The 22,052-nt window shown below is 46.1% G+C and overlaps 1 protein-coding gene across 1 annotated transcript in view; it reads left to right on the forward strand.

The window, feature by feature from the left end:
• Positions 1-2,079: 2,079 nt before the first annotated feature.
• The window catches only part of CDK18 (cyclin dependent kinase 18), a 495,791-nt gene continuing 475,818 nt past the window's right edge, over positions 2,080-22,052 (forward strand). The window contains exon 1 of the mRNA XM_069238555.1: positions 2,080-2,344. The gene's annotated coding sequence lies outside the window, so the exon portion shown is untranslated. The remainder of the gene's footprint in view (positions 2,345-22,052) is intronic.

Here is a 22,052-nt window from a genome sequence, read left to right on the forward strand (position 1 = left end):
CACTTGACATCGCTGACGCCTGTCCTCTCGCGGTGGCCATAGCATCTGCCCAGGTGGCTGAGAGTTCATGAGGGCGGGCAAGGATCAGAAACTCGCCCAACGTAATGCCCGGCTGTCGCAGTATAATTTTCCGTAACATGTTTAAACGGCATCCCTGAATGACCTGCGCACGGGTCTCTTTGTGCTGGTTTAGGCCTACACGGGACCTTGCTAATTTTTGCAACCAGGTGTAAAACTTGTCCACTGACTCAGTGTCAGTTTGTTGCACTTGGCGGAGCTTGAACCATTCATAATCAGGATTCAACTGGGGGTCGAAGTACAGGTTCAGTGCGGCCACCGCTGTGTCAAAGTCATTGGCTGCACCCGTATTTGGGAGGGTTCCAAAGAGCTCATACAGTTCGTCACCACCCATGTGCAACATAAGGGACCTGCGCACCGCACCATCCGTCTCTCTGGTGGCACAGAAATAGTTGTCTAGGCGGCCAAGCCAATGATGTCATTGTGGCGCCGCCGTGGCAGGATCTGCAAGCTGGCTGAAGGGGGCACCGCTGCCACCGACGAGTGGACCCCCACATTGGGTGGTGGAGGCTGCTGGTCACGGTTCTGCTGTGACGAGCTCATTACGCTTGTCTAGCGCCACCCACTCCCTACACAGACAAAACTTGTTCTGTGGCCCAGCAGACCTGTGTCTCTGCCGCTGGCATCCCCACTTGAGGCAGAGCCTTATAGTCTTGTTTTTTTTTATGTCTTGTGTGACCTCTTTTATATGTAGATATACACATATATCCTAACACCACTCTGCAATGAATTGTCTCTTCCTTTCAAAAGGCTGTACCTTGGTATTTTTTTTTTCAGGCCTCCTCACACAGAAGGTGACCGCTCGCACTCACTGCAGGCTCAGGAGTCAGAAGGCAGCGTCATCCCCAGCCTCGCAGGTATACACGGGGCAGCCTCTGGGTGGGGTCCTTCCTCAACTGGCAGCGTTGAGGGGAGAGCTGTGTCCCCAAACCGGCACGGACACAGAGCACCACTGCCGCAACAGGAGGTAGACATTCACCGGGCGGGCCTCTTCACCATTCCAGGGGCGCTAACGAACGCAGCAGCACCGCAGGGTGAGAGGATGCCCACGCCGACAAGACAGCAGTGCGCTCCACCAGGGGAACGGAGCGGCGAGGTAAGCGTTGTCCGGAATCGACATGCCAGAGCCGACACCTGAGGCATATGCCATGGGGCACTGTGGTGGGGGCAGTTCATCCTCGTTGCCAATATGGTGCGTGGCTGGGCGATTGTTTGGCTGTCGCAATGAATACAGGATCCATGCAGAGTGGGCTAATACTTAGCTACTTCCGGGGTCAACAGCGCTCATTTATTATATCCCTCAGTGGTGAGCCCAACCCCCTTGACCACCGTTGGCAACATTTTATCGGAGAGCCCGGGTGGCTCCCTACACCACGCAGGTGAGGCGTGAACCCAAGGGGAACTGCTGTGGTAGTCTGCCACCTGCCCTACTCGCTCTTTTTGCCCTAGAAGGATCAGCTTTCCGCAGCTGGAATGGCATTTAAAGCAACCTTTTTTGAGCTTCGTACTCCACAAAGCTCGCAAACTTTAAGTAAAATAAAAATCCTGTGCGTGCCGAGCTGCAAGGCAAAACTTCGCGGCTCCCAAATTCCACCTACTTTCGCGAGCTTTGACTCTACACAGTGATTCCGACCTGACTGTTTCGCCTATTAGATGAGGCATTATAGTCTCAGCAGTATCGCAAACGTCTCACGCGGATGGTACCAGCTCGTAAGACTTATCAGTGGATGGAGCACCTGCCACCGGGTTTGCGCGGGCGTGTAAACAGTAGACGCGGATCAGAAGGTACGGTGCAACAGTTCATCAGTTGTATTGATCACATTGTCGTTTTTGTGGGCGAGCCATGCACAGGCTCTATAATATTATAAGGCACGCTGTTTTGTCTGCACGCCCCTCCCATTTTGCCCAGCACATGGGGCGGGAGGGGCTTATGTTGCCTGTGCTGCCGGATTGGCAGATGCCTGGCAGAGTTTCCACCACCTGGGGAGGAGCTAGTGTGACACCGTGTACTGCTGCCTGTGCTGGGAGACAGTCCCTCGCGCTCTCTCTGTTTCTCTCTCCCCCTCTCTGTATCTGTACCTCCCTGTCTCTCCTGCCCCTGTGTTTCTCCAGCTGCCCCGGTTGGTCAAGAATATTTACATACCACATATTCCAGGTAATTCCCTGGTAAGCGTCAGAGGCCAAAGGGACCAGTCTTTCCGAGAAGACCCGGACAGAATTTTATAGGGTGTCTGGACGGAGCTTGGTCAGATCGCTGTTCCCCTGGGTGAGTACTGTCCGCGGTCCTGCGCGCACCCCAGCTGTTGATGTCCAGTGCCACCCAGTCACAGGTGTAAATAGGCATATTTTGAGTTGCAAAAATAGAAGCATTCAAATTACCCCTTAAATGAACTGAGCAGCGTGGATTTAAGGTGCAAAGTATACGGAAATAAGTCAGATCTATGACTCAGAACCCGGGACTATCACTGTGGAAGAGAAATGTTTGAGGTTGGAGCGGGTTTTCCCCAGCGTAGATGGACAGCCCTTGTGCCCCCTCGCCACCTCCTCACCCCTAAAGAACGCTGGACCCCATGTACAGTGTATTTATTTTACTCCCCTCCTCCCACAGACAAGCTGCTCTCTTCTTCCTGGTTTCTTTTTTAGATTAATTCACGTTCAGCCCCGGTGATTAGTGGACAGAAAGGCGAAAAAACAAACCAATCAGGTTTAAAACCTGACTAATAAATCAGGTGCAAATACGTTGTACAGTGTCAGCTAAATGCAAATGTCTAATTGTGTATAAGCTCCCAGGTTAGTCCGATATATGGCACAGGTAGGCGATGTCACCTGCCCTGGATCACACGGTGTTATCACAGGGGAAGTCGAGATTAAAACTGAGAGCTCCTGGTTCCGTTTTTCCCCTCTCTGTTGTGCTTTCTCGATATATTGTGACGAAAATTGGTATGCAGCACGGCATTCGCTTAGTGACTGTGTTTTTATTCTAGCATTTAGTCATTAAACAGAGTAGCTCAATACTGGGGGCAGCGCAGTTAAAAGCAGGGCAGCTTGAATGAATGAAGCTGCTTGACGTCTGTGCAGGTGGGTGTGCGTGCCCGCTGCCGAGCGGGCACAGCACTGTGAAGCCATGCGTGTGTGGGTTTAAGTCGTGGTGATTGCGTTTGACACTGGATCCTTCTGAATATGTTGCTGAGTCTGCATTCTGGTGAACGCGCTAGCTGATGTGCAGTGCAGAGAATGCGCAAATAATTGTGCATTTCAGTGAATGTGAAGATGGCACGCGCAGTGCACTGCTGAGCATGTTTCACCGATTTTTCACTTTGATGTATGTATTTATGGATATGCAGTCAGGAGAACCTATTGGTGAGCGTGCGCTCTCATCACCCTCTTTCTAATTGTATATCCTGGTGAATGTGTTACTGTAGGCGAATAGGTACAGCAACAGAGCCGTAACTCAAGCCCCCGAGGAGTAGGGGGTCCCGTGCCTTCGGGAGCCCCATTGCGGCCAAGGCCAATGCATATCTGTGGTATATGGTAGACTTAGGGGTCCTTCAGCACATTCTGCAGGGCCCCCACCATCTTCTTTTACGCCATGATACATCGGCGTTCCTGTGCTCTAGCACTGCAGATATCATGTATTCCTTCTTGTTACCTAACTAACCTGACACGATGTTGCACAACGTACTGCTTAGTGGTCACCCTGGTGAATGATTATGTTGACCAGTGTGTACCAACGGGTAAATAGTCTGGTATGTGCCATTTTGAATGTGTTTCTGAGTGTACACTGACAACTTTGGATAATATGCGGGTGAGCACGTACACAGGTAAATTTGTTGCTGTCTGTTTAACCCAGAGAATATGCCGGAGAGTGTGCACTCTGGTGATTGTGTAGTAAGTGTGAAAGATGAAAATGATGATACTTGTGCACTCTGGTGATTGTGTAGTAAGTGTGAAAGATCAAAATGTTGATACTTGTGCACTCCGTTGAATGTGTAGCATGTGTGCAAGATGAAAATGCGTTACCTGCGCACTCTGGTGAATGTGTAGCCAGGATGGACGATGAAAATGTTGATAATTGTGCACTCTGGTGAATGTGCTGGTAAGTCTCCACTACGCTGAAATGATTGACGATTACCCACTAGAGGGACTGCACATTCTAGTGCATGTGTTGTGTGTACTGGGCTGAAAATTTTGATAATTGGGCCCTCTGATTGTGCTTGACGATTCCCCCTTCCAGTGGTTGTATTACTGACCGGCACTCTGGTGAATGCGCGGGCAATTGTGCAATCTGATGATTGTGCTGGTAAGAATCCACTATGCTGAAATTGTTGATGATTGCCCACTTTGTTGAATCTGCTATCAAGTGTGCAATGTGTAGTTTTTTGTTTGAGTGTGCAGTCCGGTGCATGTGTTGGAATGTGCACTTAGGCCAATATGTGAGATTGTGGACTGCAGAATACGTTGGCCAGTATACGAATTAGTGAGCGGTGGAGAAGTGTGGCTCAATGGTTAGAGCGGCAGACCCTGAAGCAGAGATCTGGCTCAAGACCAGGGTTTAAGTCCCGCTTCGGCAGGTCTTGGGCTCAATTCCCCTTGACCAGATAATTCTCGCCTCAGTGCCTAATCTAATTCATGGGTCCCACTCTGCAACTCTGGGCAATAGCTTGCTTAATCTCCACAACGGCCTCAACAGCGCTTGGATGCCTGGCTTCACCCTGGGGGTGCTCAGGAGTGGGCGCCTCACAGGGAAAAGCCAGGAGGGGTTCCATAGCGGTATGAGTACAGCGCCTTGAGACCCTAACGGGTGAGTAGTGCGCTATACAAGTGCTAATTTACATTTACATTTAACGCACGTATTTAGCCGGGTTTTGATTTTAGCTCATGTCACCGTAGGCCGACAGAAGCACAGCTGTTTGAAAAAAGGCCTGCTGGTAAACTAATCAAACAGGGTGACGGCTCCTGTACTTTGAATGTACCTGTTAGTGTTCATTAATGATTGTACAGTTGCACAGGTATGAATGTACACGAAAGTGAGTACAACAGTAAAGGTGGTGAATGTGGAGATGCCGTTAAGCGCCACGCAATGTGCTCACTCTCCCTTGTCACTCTAGTGAGAGGTGACTTTGTTCGAATGGGTGGTTGGGGTGTCAAGGGAGGAGATTTCTTAATCCAGCATAAACATGCGCTAGGGGACGGATTGGGGGCAGGAGGGGGTGCAGTGTATATTGCCGGGGAAAGTATTTCAGTAACGGGCCCCATTCTAGTGACAGGCAGCTATGTCGACCTGGCCATTATAGTGACCGCGGCTTTCTCCGGACGTGGCCAGGTGAGGTGGGTGGCGCGTGGCACCGAAGTGCAAGGAGGGCGCGTGGAGTGCTCCCGGTGCAGGAAAGAAGCGCGCGCTGGTGCACCTGTGAAGGCGCGTGTCCAGGTGAGGTGGGTAGCGCGTGGCACCGAAGTGCATGGAGGGCGCGTGGAGTGAACCCAGTGCAGAGAAGAAGCGTGTGGGAGGGCTGCTAGGAGGATGGAGTGTTGTGCCAAGGTTATGGGTGGGAGTGAGGACTCGTGAACAGAAAGCGCGAAGGAGGGAGGATTACAGATGGAAGAAAGGCGTGAGAGTAGGCAGTAGGGAAAGGGTGGAACTACAGTAAGGATCAAGAAAGGAAGGGCGAACGAATGGAGGGAGGGCTGCCTCAAATGGTCAGAGAAAGCAGGAATGAGGGCTATCTTGAGGTGGATGGATGTGAGGATAAATGGATGTTTAGGGGATACACAAACGGAGGAGTTAGATGGACAGGAGTTAGGAAAGCGATTGATGGAGAGGGGATCAATTACCATTTAAGGGTAAGGGGTATGTGTTGGGTAAATGGGGGAGAGAATAGATACGGGATAGTGGTTGCACGAATTGGTGGATGGATGGTTGGATTTGATAAATTAATGGGTGGATGGGTCTGTGAACCAACCTACCAAGGATGCTCCTGTGAATATGACATTTATGCTTTTTGAATGGGGGCAGATAAGGGACTGAAGGGAGAGAGATGCCAACAGGTGAGATAGAATTACAAATGGAAAAGAGGGATGGTTGGAATGTAAAATACATGAAAAGTTAAAAGCCAGACAGGTGTAGAGCATGGCTGATTTGCAGCTATGTACAACACTGCACATGTCTAGGCACAGATTGGGTACTTAAGGAGCTAAATGTGGATCCATAACATGATCAAAGAAGAGGGGGCGTCGACAGACTGAAAGGACAGACAGACAAACCGATGGGTGGATGGACAGGCAAGTGGGAAGACAAAATAATTGATGGACAGATAAAAAGCTCAATGAATGTGTGAAAGGAGCGACAGACAGAATGATTCAATATAGACAGTAATAAAAAAAAGTAGAATGGTTAATGAAGAGAAGGACGGACATACGGGAGCACTAAAGAACAGAATAGCAACAAACGTTGAGAGGGTTTTGCCTACGCATAAGCAGATAGACGAACGGAGGGGATACGGGCTGAAGACTGCAGGGACAGAACAGGCGGATAGACTGACAGAAGCACAGATTGCATCTCAGAACCTGAAGGGGAGAGAAGCCGATTCTGTGACAGAGCTGATAAGAGTCACCTGAGCACGGCTGGCAGGCGGGGGGCCCTGCAGGCATGTCAGATGTGAGGCCGCGTGCGCACTCGTGTCCCATTCCAGGAAGTGCCACATTCTGATTCTAGTGTGATATGCAAATACTGTAGATGGAGAAACTGAGATAGTGCCTCACTTGCCGACTCACGAGAGGGCTCCGAGCAGTACAGTGGTTTCACCTTGACACATGCTATGTCATGGGCTAAAGTGTCAGTCCCCCGCGCCTCCTAGCGACCTCACATACTGCACAACCACATTTTTGGGGCATTGTTGTGGATCTTAGCGTCTTTTAGCACTCCCCAGTACTCAGTTATGTGTCCTCCACAGCACTGGTATCTCTAAGGTATTGCAGTGGGTCAGACGTAGGGACGGCCATGCACACAACTATGCACATTATAAGGCCTGCTACTCATTTAGATGTGTATTTAATTTTAGAGTTGAAAGTCTGCCTGAAACCACTTCCCCAAAAGAGTAGCCTTGTGAGAGTCAGCGGGCTAAGTGAAGGAGGTGATTCCTATGAAGATTTTCTGAAAAAGAAAGGTAATGCCGTTCCAATATATTGACAACGGAGCTGGCATATAGCGCACATATGAGACTTGTGAAAGCTTCCCGGCGCTGTTTCCTTGTCCAGTGGGTTTCTAAGCTGGAATTATCGTGTGTGGAAGGGGTACACAGGGTAAGCATGTCCTATAAGGAAACAGTTGACTGTTTTTTCATGTGAGCCATGGCACATTTGTCAGGTTCAACGTGACAGTTTCACAGAGGTAAGATGACAGAGTAGCCATATGGATGAAGAGATACAGGGTTGCTGCTATAGGAAAAGTCTCGAGTGCAGTGTTGGAGCGAATGAGAGGTACTCCTTGCAGGCATTCAGAGACGATGTGTGATGGCGTTCAAAGATGTGAGGTGATTGAGCAAATGATGCACCTTACTGTATTGATGGAGAGGTACATCGTTGCAGCTATGTTATGTGGGAAGAGAAGCATATAATGTGTGAAGATGGGAGGTGATTGAACAGAAGTTGCACCTTGCTGTGTGGATGGGGATGTTCATCGTTGCAGCTATGCAGTGTGGGAAGAGCTGGGTTTTATTTTAAGAGGCCGATTGTGTCACACCAAACTAGTCGCTGCACCTAAACATGCTAGCATGTCAAATTATGTTAGATGGAAAAAAGTGTGCATCTGTTTATACGTCTGAAACCACTATGGTTAACTTGGAGAGGTCACTGAATCAGTGGCGGAAACCAAGATCAGCTCTGGCCAAAATGTTCAAATCAGCCCCACACTGCAAGAACTCATAGCTAGTATGGAACAATGGGGCAAGGTAGGATCACTGTAGCCCATCCTGCTCTGAAAGCAGCCCCTTAGTCTACAGCCCATTTGGGGAAATGCCAAAGAGGCAGAATGGCCAGTCTGAACCTAGCCAAGTTAGTGAACGGCCAGAATCCTCCACCAGGAGCGGGATGGATTAGCCACGTTTTAATAGTTCTCTGGAGTAAGAGGTTGTTTTCAGTTCTTCGGATGTTTTCAGATGCATGCAGGCAGCGATTTCTATAGTTTATGGAATAGGGTGATCTTTCAAAAGATGCTGTCAGATGAAGGTAGCAAGTTCCATCGTTTGTGGAATAGGGTGATCTTCAAATTATGCTGACGAATGCCATTAGCGAGTTACATAGTTGGTGGAATAGGGTAATCTTCAAATTATACTGACGCATGTAGGTAGTAAGTTACATAGTTTGTGGAATAGGGTGATCTTCCAATCATGCTGACGCATGTAGGTAGTAAGTTACATAGTTAGTGGAATAGGATGACCTTCCAGTTATGTTGACAGATGCAGGTAGCATGTTTAATAGTTGGTTGAATAGGAGGTTCTTCCATTTATGCTGATGAATGGAGGTAACGAGTTACATATTTTGTGGAATAGGATGACCTTCCAATTATTCTATCGTATGAAGGTAGAGAGTTCCATAGATTGTGGAATAGGGTGATCTTCAAATTATGCTGACACATGCACGTAGGGAGCTACATAGTTGTTAGAATAGGGTGATCTTCAAATTATGCTGATGCATGCAGTTAGTAAGTTACATAGTGGGGGAAATTGGGCGATCTTTAAATTATGCTGACGCATGCAGCTAGTGAGTCACATAGTTGGCGAAATAGTGTGATCTTCAAATTATGCAGACACATGCAGATAGCAAGTTACATAGGGCCAGATGTAGGTAGCCTTTAGCGCCTTACAAACTGTGAAAAAGGCACGTTTGCGAGGCGCAAAAGGCCTCACGCGATGCAGAAACACATTTTGCGAGTCGGTACCGACTTGCAAAATGTGTTTCCGACTCGCAAATAGGAAGGGGTGTTCCCTTCCTATTTGCGATTCGCACCACGATGTAGAGTTGATTTGTGACCGCGAAAGCGGGCGCAAATAAACTCGCAGTTACCATCCACTTGAAGTGGATGGTAACTGCGAGTTGATGTGCCACTTGGCCACTTGAAGTGGATGGTAACTGCGAGTTGATTTGCGACCGCTTTCGCGGTCACAAATCAACTCTACATCGTGGTGCGAATGCTCACAAAATTATTTTTTCAGAGCAGGCAGTGGTCCTATGGACCACTGCCTACTCTGAAAAAAACGAAACAAAAAGGTTTCGGTATTTTTTCTATTTGCGGCTCGTTTTCCTTTAAGGAAAACAGGCTGCAAAGAGAGAAAAACCCCCCCAGCTTTATTGAAAAGCAGGCCACCATCCCCGTGAGTGCCTAGACTCGCTATGGGGTCGCAAACTGCGACCCATCACATAAATATTTATGAGGTGGGTCTTTGCGACCCCATAGCGACCACATAGCGAGTCGCAGAAGGTGTCTGAGACACCTTTCTGCATCGCAAATTGCGAGTTGCAATTTGGGAGTCGCTATGAGTCGCAATTTGTGACTTACCTACATCTGGCCCATAGTTAGCTAAGAAAGGGTGTTTCCACATTATCAGTTGCATGCAGGTAGTGGAATTGATAGTTTGGGGAGTAAGAGGTGGTCTTCAGGTTATTATTATGCATGCAGGTAGCATGCTCTATAGTTGTGCAATCAGAGGTGGAATGTGAGTTACTCTGATGCATGGAGGTAGTGATTTACATCGTTTGGGATCAAATGCATAGTTCTGAAATTATTCTTATGCATGCAGGTAGTGGGTTGCTTAGTTTCATGAATAATGAGAGTCCTTAGGTGTTTCTGATGTATGCAGGCAGTCGGGTACACAGTCTGCGGTCAAATGTCTGGTCTTGAAGTGGTATCAGAACATGCAGGTAATGGGTTAAATAGTTTGGGGAAGAATGCGCTGCCCTCAACTGTTTTTGATGCAAGCAGGTAATGGGTTACATAGTTTTGGAAATAAGATTTGTTTTCACATTTTGAGGTGCTTTCAGGTAGTGCTTTCAGGTAGTGAGTTACATAGTTTGGTGAATAATCGTGGGTCATAGTGGGTGGGATGATGGTGCACAACATGCCCATACTTTTTTTAATTGAACAAAACTACTTCCCCTTCCTTTTGATAAAAGACAACTGTCTCAGGACACAGTTGAGATGCCTCACAGAAGCGAGCAAGCCTCCTCATCCAGGGTGCCTGTTGCCTGAAAGAAATGCTAATGTGAGCAGTTGGTTAATCTGCAAATGTAAAGGCTGCTTGGAAGTTGGTGTTGGCTTTCATTCATTGATGGAGTCATTTGAAGATTTGTAATGACAAAGATTCATTATTTTTGAGAGTTATTGCATGGGTGTTTCCAGCTGAGCTGTGGAGTGCAATGAGTCGGTGTTGGCTTTAATTAATTGATGGAGTCACTTGAAGATTTGTGATGACAAAGATTCATTCTTTTTGAGAATTATTGCATGGGTGTTACCAGCTGAGCTGTGTAGTGAAGTGCTTTTCATGGACATTTATAAAAATGTTTGCAGTCAGTAAGTCTGTGTATTACTAAAATCTCTATGTTAAAAAATGTTTGCAGTCGATAAGTCGGTGTATTACTAAAATCTCTATTTTGCTAGTTTTTTTGTATCTTAATCCTAAATGTTTTTGAAGCATTATACTTTGTGTGTTGTATGTTTAACATAATGACTCACATACTGTAGTAAGTTGGCTCTGTATATACGATCTCAAAGTGACAGATAGTGTGCACAGAGTCCAAGGGTTCCCCTTAGAGGTTGATAGTGGCAAAATTAGATAATTCTGTTGCTCTATTTTGTGGTATTGTGGTCGAGCAGTAGGCTTATCAGAGGGTAGTGTTAAGCATTTGTTGTACATACACAGGCAATAAATGCAGAACACACACTCAAAGACTTAACTCCAGGCTAATAGGTTTTTATATAGAAAAATATATTTTCTTAATTTATTTTTAGAACCACAAGATTCAAATTTGAGGTAAGTACATAAAATGTAAGGTACCTCTCACAGGTAAGCATAGAACTTTGATTGAAAACAATTGTACACACAGTTTTGGTTAAAATGGCAATAGGCTATTTTAAAAGTGGACACTGCAAAAATCAACAGTTCCTGGTGGAGGTAAGTTTTGGTTAGTTTCTCAGGTACGTAAAGCACTTACACAGTCAGGCTCCTGGGCATAGGCAGCCCACCGTTGGGGGTTCAAGGCAACCCCAAAGCCACAGCACCAGCAACACAGGGCCGGTCAGGTGCAGAGGTCAAAGGAGGGCCCAAAACACATAGGCGCCTATGGAGAACAGGGCTGCTCTGGTTCCAGTCTGCTAGCAGGTAAGTACCTGCGTCCTCTGGGAGAAGACCAGGGGGGGTTTGTAGAGCACTGGGGGGGGACACACCCTCAGTGGCACAGGGGTGGCTGGGTGCAGTGTGTAAAGTAGGTGTCGGGTTTGCTATTGAAATCAATGGAGAGACCCGGGGGTCACTCTGGCGATGCAGGCAGGGCACAGGGGGGCTTCTCGGGCAGCCACTGACTGGGCTAGGATGAGGGCCGCCTGCTGGTCACTCCTGCACTGGTAGGTGGTTCGTCTCGGGCCTGGGGGCTGCGGGTGCAGTGCTTGGTCCAGGCGTCAGGTTCCTTTGTTACCAGGCAGTCGCAGTCAGGGGGAGCCTCTGGATCCTCTCTGCAGGTGTCGCTGTGGGGGTGCAATGGGGTCAACTCAGGGTGTCCACGTCGTTGGAGTCCCCTGGGAGTCCTCTCTACGGTGTTGGTTGTCCTGAACTTGAGCCGGGGGCATTAGGTGCAGAGTGTGAAGACTCACGCTTCTGGCGGGAAGTGAGTGTCTCTTTAAAGTTGCTTCTTTGTTGCAATTTTGTTGCTGTTTCTGGACAGAGCCGCTGTCCTCGGGAGGTTCTTGGTCCTTTAGGTGCAGGTCAGTCCTCTGAGTCCTCAGAGCTCGCTGGTCCCTCTGGATGCGTCGCTGTGCAGGTTCTTTGAGTCGGGAGACAGGCCGGTAGGGCTGAGGCCAAGTCAGTTGTTGTCTCCGTCATCTCTGCAAGGCTTTCAGGTCAGTAGTCCTTCTTCTTGTAGGTTGCACGAATCTGATTTCCTGGGTTCAGGTTTGCACCTAAATACTCAATTTAGGGGTGTGTTTAGGTCTGGGGCGGTCAGTAGCCAATGGCTACTGCCCTTGAGGGTGGCTACACCCTCCTTATGCCTCCTCCCTGTGGGGAGGGGGGCACATCCCTAATCCTATTGGGGGAATCCTCCAAAACAAGATGGAGGATTTCTTAATACAGGGGTCACCTCAGTTCAGGACACCTTAGGGGCTGCCCTGACTGGTGGGTGACTTCTTCTTGTTCTTCTCATTATCTCCTCTGGACTTGCTGCCAAAAGTGGGGGCTGTGTCCGGGGGGGGGGATCTCCACTAGCTGGAGTGTCCTAGGGCATTGTAACACAAAGCCTGAGCCTTTGAGGCTCACTGCTAGGTATTACAGTTCCTGCAGGCGGGAGGAGTGAAGCACCTCCACCCAGTGCAGGCTTTGTTTCTGGCCCTAGAGAGCACAACGGCTCTCACCCCAGGGGGTCAGAAACTCATCTCAGTGGCAGGCTGGCACAGACCTCCACGGAAGGATTGGGGTAAAATACATGGGGCATCTCTAAGATGCTCTCTGTGTGCATTTCTTTAATAAATCCAGCACTGGCATCAGTGTGGGTTAATTATTCTAAGAAGTTTGATGCCAAACTTCCTAATATTCAGTGTAGCCATTATGGAACTGTGGAGCTCATTTTTGACAAACTCCCAGACCATATATTTAATACGGCCACACTGCACTTACAATGTCTAAGAATGGACTTAGACACTGTAGGGACAGTTATGTCCTCACCTGTGGTATAGTGCACCCTGCCTTTGGGCTGTAAGGCCTGCTAGAGGGGTGACTTACCTATGCCACAGGCAGTGTTTTGTGGGCATGGCACCCTGAGGGGGATGCCATGTTGACTTTGCCTTTTTCTCCCCACCTACACACACAATGTGCAATGGCAGTGTGCATGTGTTAAGTGAGGGGTCCCTTAGGGTGGAACAATACATGCTGCAGCCCTTACAGGGCCCTTGGTGCCACTGGTACCTTTTAGAAGGGACTTATATGTGTGCCACAGGTGTGGCAATTGTGGAAACAATGATACATTTTTTACTGAAAGAATACTGGTGCTGGGTCCTGGTTAGCAGGGTCCCAGCACACTTTTTAGTCAAGTCATCATCAATATCAGGCAAAAAGTGGGGGGTAACTGCAACAGGGAGCCATTTTCCTACACATACTCTCTGTCACAGGCTGGGACCCATAGCCACTAAAAATACTAGTCACTGTTACCCACTGCACCACCCACGATTCAGTTCTATGACTGGCACGTTACACACCCAAACATCTGCAGTGATTATGTGAACCAACTGAGGTTTCATAATGTAAAATATTGCATATCCCATAGATTAGCTTAACTTGTATTTATTGTTCATTTAAGGTGTGTGTTATTATATATCTAGTTACCTGAAGGTGAAGGACAAAAAAAATAGTAGCGAAGGGCCTAATTGAAAAATAGTAACAGCAGGCCAGGTTTGACCCACCAGAATTTAACAGGGAAAATGTGTATGGTACTAACTGTACCATGTGGATTTTGGAGTGTTAAACACCAAAATCTGTATGTTATTCCTTGAAAACTCGTAATAGGCACCATTTAATGTACCCAATAAATAACGTACCCTGGGATATCGTTATTTATGAGGTGCAACTAATCGCATCTTAACTCGTAATCAGGCACAGAATATTGCTTTTAGACACGCCTTTGACCCTGCCCCCATGCTCAATGACTCCACCTCTGATTGCACTCCGCATCACAGTTCCCTTTTTTTTGGTGCACTTCAACCCCTGGGTATAATGCATAGGAATGGAGTGTTTCTGATGCATGCAGGTATTGGGTTGCAGAGTTTGAGTAATAAAAGATGTTATTTAGTTTTTTAGGTTCTTGCAGGTTGCAGGTTACATAGTTTGAAGTATGAGATGTTCTCACGTTTCAGAAACATTCACGTAGTGGACAGTAACAATGCTGCTTTCACTATAGAAATATTGACCCTACTCTGTGACAGAGATGCTGTGCATTTTTCAGGGCCTTGAAGGAGGCACAGCAGGCGACTCATACTTGTAAATAGGGGGTAACTAGGGCTGGCAGGTGCTATCTCTGACTTCTACCTCTGAGACTGCTAGCCGTCTTACAAACAGCTTGATTTTGTTTAACCTTCACCTGCAAATTGAAGGTTGTTGAGGGTTAAGGATGGGCCGAACCAACCCTGTGATGTCACAGGGGAAGGTCAAATGGTCCCTGATGCACCTCCTTGGCATTTTGGTGAACAGTGGCTCTGCCAAGTGGTTCTAATCAATGCATTATTTAATTTGTAAAGATCATAAACTAAGCCTCAAGTTAATTAGATGATAAGTAAGCGATTTGCATTCATTTGGAAGAGATAGATTGACAGAAAATATGAACAAATGTTATACATGCTCAAATCACATGAAAGTCTGTACAACTGGCGGGGCAATGAGTTGGTCAGACAGAAGGATGGTCGTGAGGTGCGAGGGAGAGCAGATTATTAGAGAGGAGCTGTGCCACTAGAGAAGGGAAGAGGAGAGAAATACTGAGAGGGGGGATAGAATGGACAGAAATACTCCCACCTCCCATGACAGTTCTTTAATCAGGCAAGGCTTACCAACCCAAAGATTAAGGATCTGTTAACTGCTGAAAGCAGAGGCAATCCACCCTTTTTATGGTCAAGCTTGACAGTGTAGCTGTCGCCAGACAATTATGTGAGCATTGCTTGAGATGGACTTTGGTGCTGTCCACATGTAGGGAGCCAGGATTACATGTTTTGATTGGGCAGACATTGTGTGCTTCCACACAATGTGCATGCCCTCCACACAGCTGTACTAGTTTATTTATGTAGCTAGCTGCCTACGTGTGAAATTTCGGGGCACACACATGACCTAGGAATGCCATTAAGGTGTCTTAGAAAACTAGATAATTTATGCTGTTTTTCTGTGGCAGCACAACAGAATGGAGGAGGGCAGGCATTAACATACCTGGGGTTTTTAGGTCTGCTTGGCAGTGCAACTGTATCCTGACCTTTTAACCTACACTAATCTTATTCTACAGTTTTTTCTTCCACGCAAATATATATATATGTGTATATATATATATATATATATATATATTCCCATGCTATTTACTTGTAACGCTGCACATTACCATACAGCATTTCTTTAAAGCCAGACCTCTTGGAATTGCCAATGCTTGTTTATTTGTCCGGTTGATATCAGGCAGGAAATTAAATGTGTCATCTTCACAGTGCTAGTGGAACAAAGGTGCATGGTGCTGTAATACACTGTAGATGAACACAGAGAGCCATCAGATTAGGGACCTTTCCTCAAAATCTTTGGCTGTTAAGAATGACTTTTCAGGAACTCTTTGGAACCAATTGAACCTTCCATGTCAATAGGCTGGAGACTCACCTCAATGGCACTGTGCAGTCTCTTTCAATTTGTATCTCCTAAAGTTTCCTGGGTTAATGTTTATAGGATTTATTAGTGCTGTTTAGAGTAAAGATTAGTAATTATACCACAATTCAATCCGTATAATTCATAAATAAACCAGTGCTTTATCAGTAATATTTAGGAAACCGAAGACAGCAAGAACATTTATAAATGGGCCTAGAGAAATCGTTATTTGGTAGAAGTATGTCCAACAACTCACCCTGTCACATGTGCATCAAAGGTGTTCCGTGAGTAACTATACCTGTTAGGTCCTCCTTATGCTTCGCAATTGGCTGTTGGAGCACATGACATTCACATAGCTCTGCCCCCACTTTCGAATGACAGGGTCAGAGATAGTGCAGGGGCATATTTATACTTTTTCACGCACAACTGCGGCAACTCAGTTGTGCGTCAAAAATTTCACTGCCAGCTAACGCCATTCCAACACGCCATGCGGGTGCCTTATTTATGGAATGACGTTAGCCGGCGCTGCGGACTGGTCTGAGTAAAAAAAAATTACTCACACCAGGCAGCGCCGGCGTATGGGAAAATGGGGGTTGTGCGTCAAAAAATGGTGCAAGTCAGGTCTGAGGCAAAAATCAGGCCCCAAAGCGGACTTGCGCCATTTTTCTTGACGCACAATCCCCATTGACATGACTCCTGTCTTAGCAAAGACAGGAGTCATGCCCCCTTGCCCAATGGCCATGCCCAGGGGACTTATGTCCCCTGGGCATGGCCATTGGGCATAGTGGCATGTAGGGGGGCCCAAATCAGGCCCCCTATGCCACTTAAAAAAAACGTAAAAAAATACTTACCTGAACTTACCTTTATTTCCCTGGGATGGGTCCCCCCATCCATGGGTGTCCTCCAGGGGTGGGCAAGGGTGTCAGGGGGTGTCCCTGGGGGCTGGGGAGGGCACATCTGGACTCCTTCTGAGCCCACAGGTCCCTTAACGCCTGCCCTGACCCAGGCGTTAAAAACGGCAAATTTTTTGATGCACATTCGGCGCAAACAGAGTATAAATATGCCTCGCAGTGTCGTGGTATGATAATGTTGGCAAAATTGAAGCACAAAGAACAAAGCTGCCCTAGATCCCTTTTTGTAACTCAGGAGAACCGTTCTGCCAGTAACAGATCTCATTCTCATGGCAGTATGCAGGCCTTCCGCAATTCACTGATCTGGAATTTCCACTCACACCGAGTCGTATACAATACACATGCACACATCCACAGAATGATGACGACTGAAGGTTGAGTCTTTCGTGGGCTTGGTTTTGGGAGGCACTGTGGTCTCATCTGATATTGTGGACAGGTCTTGTTTTTAACACATAGGCCTTCAATGGCTCAAGCAAACCAGGATGCGGCTCAGTTATGACTGGTTTCGCCGCACACTCTCCTCTTTTGATAAATTGCCGCCTCTTTTGGTTCTCAGTCAGATTGTTGAAATCCTCCACGCTATTCATACAACTTCCGAGCAAAGTGAAAGAGTTAAACCTGCGCCTTCTGTCTACCAGTCATAATAAAGACCGCCCGAGTTAGGATTTGGGGCCCCTTCACTTGTCTGGAAAATTGAATAAAATGTAATAACTTGTTTTCCCTACTATGTTTAGTCTTTAAAGTATCAGTTGGTGTCAAAGAGATGCCACCAACACACAATTGAATGGCAGTGAGTGTATTGACTTCACGAGGATTAAAAGTTGAGGTGGCGCATGAAAGATATCTGGAGTAATAATGAAATGAGCTATTTTAAGATTTTGGCCCTCATTATGACCCTGGCGGACGGCGTTATATTGGAGAAAGGTACTGCCAACAGGCTGGCGGTACCTTGCCCGAAAATATGACATTGGCGGTTTGGCTCAAGCCAAACCACCAATGTACCACTCCGTCAGCCAGGGTGGTAACAGACGCCAGGCTGGAGACCGGTCTCCAGCCAGCGTCTGTCACAGTCCCACCTTCTGGATTATGACCCCGCCTACCGCCATGATTTTCGTGGCAATCTTACCGCCACGAAAACCACGAAAACCACGAAAACCATGGCGGTAGGCACTATCAGTGCCAGGGAATTCCTTCCCTGACACTGATAGGGGTTTCCCCGTCTCCCCATCCCAACTTCCCCTGACATACACACACCTACATGCACATACACACGCATACACACATTCACCCACTCATGCACACATTCATACACACGCACACACACATCGACACACTCTGACATACATCCTAGCACACACACATTCACACAACACAACATACACTCACACCCATTCATGCACAAACGCATTCCACACGCCTCACACCAGCATGCATGCACACAAAAACAGTCAACCCCACACACACACAACACTCCCCCACCCCCTCCCCTGTCAGAGCACCACACTTACCTGCTTGCAGGGGGTCCTCCGGCAGGAGATGGGATGCGGTGCTGCTGCCAGCAGCACCGTCGGTCAGCAGAACACTGCCAGGCTGTATCATGTGTCATGATATGGTCAGCGGCGTTCTACTGGCATGGCGCTGCTGCTGGCAGCAGCGCCACCTTACCGCCATCCGCCGTCCCGCCATGACTGTAGCCGGAATTCCGCCAGCCTTCTGGCAGAATTCCAGCTGCGGCCATAATATGGCAGACGGTAGGTAGCCACAGCGACGGTCTTTTGGAGACCGTCGCCGTGGCGGTAGGCGGCATTTACCACCTAGGACATAATGAGGGCCTTTATGTTATCCATACTAGTGTTTCTGGAATCTAGGCACGAGACACACCAGACCCGCCATTGGAAATCAATGAGCAGATGCCGCTATCTATCCAGGCCGTCACATTGCCTGAGCCGTCGCCGCTGTTCCCAGCTTTCCGAACATCAATGTTCTTTTCCTTCTTTAACCTCGTTATCTGTCTAATTTCTTCTATATTTATTTCTCCCAGTTTTTCATCCTTATTTCCTGGCTCTGTACCCTCCGCTGCTTTTATTCCTGGTTCTACTCTCTGTGAGATGCTTGTTTCCTCTCTGTGTTGCTACAGTGTTTCGTGCCTCAGGTTCCCATCTGATGCTTTTTTTTCCTGGCCCTCCTTTCTCCTGGTCCTCCTTTATGTTTTCAGTTTGTTTTTTCCATCTGTTGCTGTCGTTCTTGCTTTTTCTTTCTGCTTCGTGCAGTTGACCCACTTGGTGCATTTGTTACTTGTTCTCCCTTAAGCTACCTGGGTTCTATCCCTTATTCTGGCCACATTCAGTCCAGGTGTTAAGGAAACCATCCCGCCTTGTGCTTGTACTATACAACTGGAGAGGAATCCCTGCCCTAAGGCAGAGGTATTGGAGACTGCCCCCCGCAGATGAGGTAACACGTAGACCCTCCACCCAAGACCAGGTGCCAGATAAGGCACCCTTGCTGCCTCCAGACTGAGAACCAGTGGAACTCTCCTCCTCCCCCAAAATCTAACTATTTGGAGGTGAAGACCCTCAGACTTGATATAGAAGCTGGAGAGGCACAGCAAATGACGACGAAAAAGGAACACACATTGCTTGGCACATTGCCTTGTTTATTTGTGGAGGATGGTAAGGTGACATGGTGAGTTATGCCGTGTCTGTATTTGCAATGAGAAGAAGCAGATGATAGAAGTAAGGCCAGGAGTTGAATCAGTCTTCTGACTTGGATACAAGACCTCAATGGATAGCTCGAACAGTGTCTACTGCTATATGTGAGTCAACAACTGGTACAGGTAGAATTTATATAGTGCAAGCAAGAAACCTAGTTATGTATTGTCTCTTCAGTAATATTCTTATTATAGGTTTCAAAGCTACTAATGTTATCAGCCTTGGAGGACTTAAATGAGACATTGGCACTACTGGGGTGTAAAACTGTGACCTGTAGATTTCCTGGATCATTGACACATCTAGGGCACTTTAGGCCGCTGCCTTATGGTGCACCACCAGATTCGCCAAATATCTTTGTTGCTAAGGGGAGGCGCTGAAAGGATGAACTGATTTTTCCTGGTTCTCCTAAAATCTACTGGCCAGAGCTGCAGACTTAGAGCTGGGGAGTCAACTTTGAGTTTCGGCTTTGGCTCAAAATCTTGTGATGTGGGGCAGATAACTTAATCTCCCCATGCCAAAAAAGAGAATCTGACCTTGGGTAATGTAATCTGCTGCTCCTGTAAAGTGTGCTAATGCACTGGGCCAAGCTTGCGCTACGTAAAACTGCTAAATAAATAAATAGATACATCTTCACATTGAATTTGAATAAGGTTTGGCATCAAACTTTGCAGGAGGTACACTGACTGATATTTTCGTTGATGTCTAGCTTCACACCAGACAAGATTGAAATTATGAAAATGCCATGTATTATTTTATGTATATGTGTATAGCACATATTCTGTCACTGGTTTGGACTTTTAGAGCATTTAGCAGTTGAGTGACATCTTGTACATTTCCTAGGTTACCCTCTTGTGATGATATGTTATGATTATTGTATTCTGGTCATATTTCTTAGGTGATTACGTTTTATTCATTTAGCTGTGGGTGTTTGATTTTGGTTCGGGATGGATTGCTTAGATATAACAATTGCCTGAAGATGTGTGTGCAGTGTTTTTTGGAAGTGAATGCTGTTGAGTGCTGTGGTGGCGGACTATAATGCATATCTGGACCTTGACGGCTTATGTTTAGTGATCTGTTGGACCTTGGTATATCCATGGTGGGAGATGCTTTTGTGAGAATAGCGGTAGCTACCTTTCGGAATGTCTGTGCTGGATTGGATTTATGCGAGGGGATCTAGTAACTTCTGTTGGAAGTTAGTGTGTTTTATCCCAACTGTGTTGTAGCATTCATTACTGCTTGGTGGCAAGTTTTAGCTTTCTTGCATGCTTATTGGGCCTGGTCAGTATCAAGAAAGCCAAAGGGGCAGTGGAGCTCTCCGTGGGGCCTATTCACAAACTGTATTTTGTAGTACATTTCGTAGTACTACAATAGCACAGAAAAATGCTATTTACAAACACAATGTGAAGAGTTTTCACCCCAGCCTCTCTGATCTTTTGTCTATGCGGAGATCTCTGCTCCGAGTGCCTGGTCTCCGCACATGTAAGTATCTGTTTTAGTAGTAAATATGGGAGTGATGGGGGAGTGGCTGGAAAATGGGGAATCGTTACTATTAAAAGGAAGGGGATTAGGGAGCAGTAAGAAGAGGTTTATTGAGAGGTTTACGGAGGGATGTCTACCATGAACAAAAGAGTAAGCCAATTGCTATTCACAAACTGCGCCTCTAAAGTTATTACAGCCAAAAGGGACTCAAAACAGTAGAAGGTTATTCCAGCTCAGAGCTTAAGTAAGCCCTGAACCACACATGGCTTATCGATGCTACTGTAATACCTTCCCATAGAGAATAATTGTGTTACGGACTTAAAATAAAACCCCTCAGGAAATATTGTTAAATCAAATTAAATTATTGAACAGAGTTAAAAATCTAAATACATATATAATTTAATGTTAATATAAATATAAAAAATAAATACATTATTTTATTTTTAAATACTTAACAAGCCCTTTGGTGTTAAAAATTAGTGTTACATTAAATATTAAAATATAGTTAAATTGCTTTTAAATAATTCTGTACTTCAATTTTAATGATTATCAATCCATAATAAAAAATATATAGCTTTTACTTTAGTCAGCATTTTTTAGAATTTGAACTCCAACAAAAAAAAATAGTTATATTCAATCTATTTAAATCAACTTAAATTTCAATTCAAAACAAAGTTATTAGTGTTGTAGAAATGTTTTATTTTGTCCTTTAAAATAAATATATAACATTAAATTACAAAAAGTATTTAACACAAAAATATTTCTACTTTCTCCCAGTTTAGTAATTTTTTTAGATTTTCCCTATATTTTATCATAGGGCAAGCTCCACAGTCGGGACAAAGATCTTTGTATGATAAGGAATACGGAAAGGTTCCCTATGTTTTTCCATATGGAGATTTATGCAGCCAGTGTGGAGATCTCTAAATGGTAAAGTATAAGGAAACAAGGTAACCTTGGGTATAAGAGGTTTTTCTTTATGCCTGTAAGCCAATCTTTCTTTCTTTAATATAATAAAAAAGGCACACTTTGGATTTTTACCCAATAAACATATTGAAACTGGCTACAGGGTTCAGAGTCTGGTATTTTTAAACATTATCAAAAAAATGCATAATATTAAGATTATCATGAAGCAAAGGATAGAATATTGAAACTGTCATATCCCTAAACATCATTGACAGGGAACTATAGTCAGCCTATGTGCTTCTTAAAATTCTTTAAATGGAGGGCACAATATTCTAATTCTGAAATCGTTACCCATCATCACAGAGAGTGAACAACACTTTAGTTCTGTAAAT

Source organism: Pleurodeles waltl, chromosome 6, assembly GCF_031143425.1.
Source record: "Pleurodeles waltl isolate 20211129_DDA chromosome 6, aPleWal1.hap1.20221129, whole genome shotgun sequence".
Taxonomy (NCBI): domain Eukaryota; kingdom Metazoa; phylum Chordata; class Amphibia; order Caudata; family Salamandridae; genus Pleurodeles; species Pleurodeles waltl.